This window comes from Brassica oleracea, chromosome C6 (assembly GCF_000695525.1).
Source record: "Brassica oleracea var. oleracea cultivar TO1000 chromosome C6, BOL, whole genome shotgun sequence".
Classification (NCBI taxonomy): Eukaryota; Viridiplantae; Streptophyta; class Magnoliopsida; order Brassicales; family Brassicaceae; genus Brassica; species Brassica oleracea.
In genome coordinates, this window is record NC_027753.1 from 1,569,003 (window position 1) to 1,574,327 (window position 5,325).

The 5,325-nt window shown below is 30.8% G+C and overlaps 1 pseudogene; it reads right to left on the bottom strand.

Annotated features, from left to right (window-relative positions):
* Window positions 1-3,907: 3,907 nt before the first annotated feature.
* LOC106297167 overlaps window positions 3,908-5,325 on the bottom strand; it is an 8,820-nt pseudogene continuing 7,402 nt past the window's right edge.

Genomic DNA, 5,325 nt, shown 5'->3' on the forward strand with positions numbered 1-5,325 from the left:
CGAAATGAGAATAAACTTCAAAATAAATATTTATATCGAACAATAACCAAAATGAAAAAGAGAAAAATATTGAAAATAGATAAGATTGGCATGTGAACGTAAACTTCTCATAACCACAATTAATTTTTAAACTACTAAATCATGATATAAAACCGAGCTAACATAGTTTCATTGTAATCAAATAGACCCGAGATTTTTTGACCTAAACGTTAGGTTCTTATGCGGTAAGTGATTTTTTTACCTAAAATTTTATTAAAAATGGGATCAGCTCATCAGTAAACAAATTATGTATGTAATTAACAAAAAGTTAAAAAAAATTGTTTAAAGACCAAAATATTAATTTAATAAAGAATATAAATTTATTTTTCCGTATAATATTTTTTAAATAATTTTAATATAAATTTATCATGCGCAAGTGTCTTATCCTAGTAATTAGTATTCTGTTAATAGTATTGATGTTAAAAAAATTATTTACTTTCATGATTTATTACGCGCATTTTGAGTCGATTTCAAGAGAGTTGAAGACTTTAATTTATTATCTTATGCAAGTTTTATGTTATTTTGGTTTTTTTTATTTTAAACTAATTATGTGTTTTAGATGGTGGAATAACCTTCAATTACTTTATTATACAACTACATTTTCTGAATTATGGAGCTATACTTTATTAATTTCACCCAGTTATTGTTTGTTTGTAACTACGTTTTTCCGATTTTTATTTGTTAAACCCCTAAGTCCATAACTACTACAACGTGATAGCCGAAATATAAAAAGATTATATTCCAAAGCTTCTTCTCAAACTTGCAAACACCATATATCAAATTTTAATATTACTGCACCCATTGTAAAAATCTTCTGGCTTCGCCCCTGATAACAATCATACATTTAATTCTACCTAACTACGATTAAAGTATATCTTATGTTATACATAATCATAATATATAATTTCAAATTTAATATATATATCTACCTAGTAGTTTATTATTTATAAAGAATATCTCATTGCTTTTTATATATTTTTAGTTAATGTGGGGTACAAAATATATGAAAGTGAAAACTTCAAGATGCCTTAATAAATATATCACTTATGTTTAATTCACTTATGGAAATGAAAATATAAACAAAGTATTTTACTATAATTTAGGGAAATGAATTTTTGTTCATTAGTAAAAACGAGTAACATGCCAACAATGCCAAGTAGTTACTTTGCTTTAATACTTGATATTTGTCTGATACTCAAAGTAATTAAATAGATTGACAAATAAAGAATAAAGAAGCAACCCCCACAACCATGGAGAATATGGGAGCAAGCCTAAGAAGAGGTTCCCTCTCGAGGAAATCTTCGAGGAATACTCGACCTGGTCAAGCCAGTTCTCGATATTAGGAGTTAAATACAGCTCAAGTAGAGAGTACTAGACATGTAATGAATAATTGTCTTATGTCCTTCTTACCTTTTGGAAAATTATTGTTTTTTATAATGTGGAATATTTTTTGTAGAATTAGATCATTATTTATTAAAAATATTGAATCGTCCTCGATTCCAGAATTACTAAGTATCTTACAAATATCATGTACATTAAATATAATTATTGGATATTGATAACATAAAAATAAAAATAAAATTCACTAATTCAATTTCTATAACTCTCAATTATCTTATGCCACTACATACATAAACAGTCTTAAACTAACCAAATAATTTGATAGTCTTATCTATTAGGGTCTACGAGCTATTCCCACCAACTATCATATAACATCAGATGATTCCCAAACTATGACCATTTTCTATATATTTCGGAAAGCAAAACTAAATACTGAAATCCCCCGGAGTAAATTTTGAAGACTTATACCCCCACAAATTTAAAGTTTGATCCGAGAACCAATGAAAATTTGTTTTATATTACTGGTTTTTGTTTTGCTAGTCAAACCTTGAACATTATAAAGCCAATTTTAAACCGAATTATATATGATTATGATCCAATTACGTTTTATATCTCATGAATTCGGGGGATAAAGATCCAAACCCCTGAAAATCTATATTTCCTCAAATAAAAAATCCTAAATCAATAATCTTCATACAAAAATCCAAAAGCAAAATTGCAAGAAAAACAAATTTGAGAGAGAAAATAAATTTGAAGGATATATCATTGATGTTAGTAATTCAAAGTGAGTGAAATGATCATGAATTCGATGAAGAGGCAGTGGACAGATATGCATTTGAAATCGAGCAGTTGATAAAGAACTTTGTCAGATAGTCTCCTATTCACCATGAAGAGTACCATGCAAGTGATAACGAGGGTGAGAAAGCTTCTAGCACACCAAAGAAGAAGATCCATGTCAAATGCCATGTTGAAAGACTATACAAGCAGCATGCCTTCTTTAATGAGTGTCTTTAAAGGATTTTATTAACTATGCACTTAGAACATAACTAAATATTAAGAAATACATGTATGATAGGGACAAGATATAATTTAAATGTGCTGGTGGCGGAAGATGATAATGGAAAGTCTATGTATCTAACCTTCCAAGTGATTATGTTTGGAATGTTAGAGTGTATTTAGATAAGCATTCATGGAAACTTGCATGAAGTATGAGATTTGTGAAATTCCTCGCGAGCATGCATATGGAGTGATGCTACAAAACAACTTGCACCTGAAAAATTTATGTGTCAATGATTCGACACCGCTATGTGAAGGAAGAAATATGCAGATGAACTTGTTCCATATAGAGGTGCTATGTTTTTGCCTCAAAATGCTTCAAATGTGCATATTCCTCCTTAGCCAAAACAACCCATGAAAAGGAAGAAAACTAAGGCTGATAAGAAAAGAAAGAACGAATCTTCGAAGCAACCACAGAAAAAGCATATTATGCATGTCAGATTTACATGTTTCACAAGAAGCAGGCAAAGCCCGTTTATAATATATGATTTCACATATGTAGCTCGGGCTTGAGTTCATTAATGTTTCTCGGGTTTGATTTTTTTTTTTGCAAGCTTTTCAAGTTGAACCATCTCAGTCGAGATGGACCTTCTCATGTTACTCTTGGATATAAAGACATCGATTGATTTTTATTTTTATATCTTTCTCAGATTATATCGATTTCTTTTTTGGATTTTGTTGGCTTTTGTAGATAATATTTTGTTTTAAATTTTTTCGGATTTTGTTGATGGTATTTTGTTTTTATATGTTTATTGAAATCAATTTATTTTGACCACTTCTTTGGAAAATACTTGTCTCAATGATAATAGAAGATGAGTTGTTGAATTTAAAACTTGTGTCTATTTTTTGGTAATTTTTATCTATTATCTATCTCTCAATGTTTATATACCGAACTGAGCTTGAAAGAGCCGGAAACATATCACTGTACATATAATCATTGTTTAACAGACACAATTAAAATTAACAAACACAAAACACAAACCAAATTTGAATCATACAACCGCAAAACATAACATGAAACACACAAGCTTAATATGTTTAGACAAACACAAACACAGACAATTTTCTTCATCCCACAGTCACCATTTTATTTGAGACACTACTTCCATACTCCCAATCATTATCTAATATCCAATCACACCACAATCTTTGTATTTTTCATACTATATTTTTCTTTGGCAAAGACATTGACCTTCTCAAATATCCCTCTTTCAACATTCATTTGTACCTTCTCAAACACAATACTCTTTGTTGCAATCTCTTTAAGCTCTTGCTCAAGTCTTGCATTTTTTAAAAAAATTTTAATGTCTCAATTTCATTTAAGAGTGTCATCAACTCACTTGAATTATGCATTTTATGTTGCAGCATAAGAACACTGGAAGCATCGCCGGTTTGATTGTGGTCGGGTTTGGACATCAATACCATGATTTTTGCGCCACACCAGCACTTCTTAGGATTGCCTACAAAACTTTCACGATCCAATTGACAATCTAGAAACATTACTTGAAGCTCCAAATATCACCAAATTCAATCTACAAAACCAAAATCTTCAAATACCATGGTAATCAATTTTGTATTTTCAACCTAAGTATGAAATCGAAGAATGATACTACGAGCATACCAACCTAACCACATACTTAACTTAATTAGATTCGAACAACTGAATTCCTAAAATCGATTTAGGGTTTTTCTTGTCCTTTAAATTTTTGGTTTAGGGATTTTCGGGGAATAAGGTTTTCAATACGGATTGAGATATAAGCAGGATACTGGTCTGGTTTATTTTGAGTTTATGGTTTGCTTTCTATATAGATCACAAACTATGAGAGGATTTAAGTATTTAACTTTGCTTTCAAGGATACATACAAATGAGATCATAATTTCAAAAACATCTTATTCTGTATGATTGTTATGATTCTATCTATTATAATGCACAACTAAATGTCCAACCAAACTTTTGTTTCTATGAGAGAAATTTTCTTTGTTCCTTTTAACTAGAAAAGTTTACATTGTATAATCTTAACGCCTAGCAGAACCAAAATAAGGTATAAATGCCTTTTTGTATTACAATGGTCGAGGACAATTAACAACAGCAGATGATAAATATCAAAAGCACCAGTTAAGTCTGATGAAACAAAATAAAGATCTTGCAGTGATTTTGTTTGCTCGTTTGTCTTCTAAACACAGCCGTTTGGTCTTTTGCGTCACCGGCTCCAACACTTTTAGTGCTTCTTCTCTGTAAGAACGCAGCGTGAAGAGTCTAGTAGTGAAAATAGGTTAAGGTTAATTCGGAAACCGCAAATTACAATCCATGTTTTGCTAGTTAAACCCGCTAGACACAATGTGAGTGGAGAATATATGTAATAAAACTCTAAAATGTTATAAAAGTAATGGAAAAGTCTATCTTTATTCATAACATACATGTTCTTTATCTAGGAGATTACACCGTCATAGATAAATGGAAAGATTACAAATCATAATCTCTTGGTTATGAGCCATTCACAATATGGTTCATAACACTCCCCCTTGGATGCTATAATCATTTAGAGCTTGTAATATGCTTTAATGTTGCCTCATTAAAACCTTACCAGGAAAACTCAATTGGGACAAAACCATGGTGAAGAAAAAAGAGTACAACACACATTACTCCCCCTGATTTGGACATTACTGAAGGTCCTTTGGACCTCTCCAATTTTCTGCAATCCGTGGATGATGAAGATCTTGGGTAGAATATACTTCGTCCTCGAACATGATAGTTGGTTCTTCTTTACTATCGGCCATGCCACAATCTGATCGAACATATTGAGTTATCGACCTCAAATACACACACACGAAATCTTGGATGATGTTGTTGTGATATGCGTGTACCACTATGTGTAAAACATAACCTGT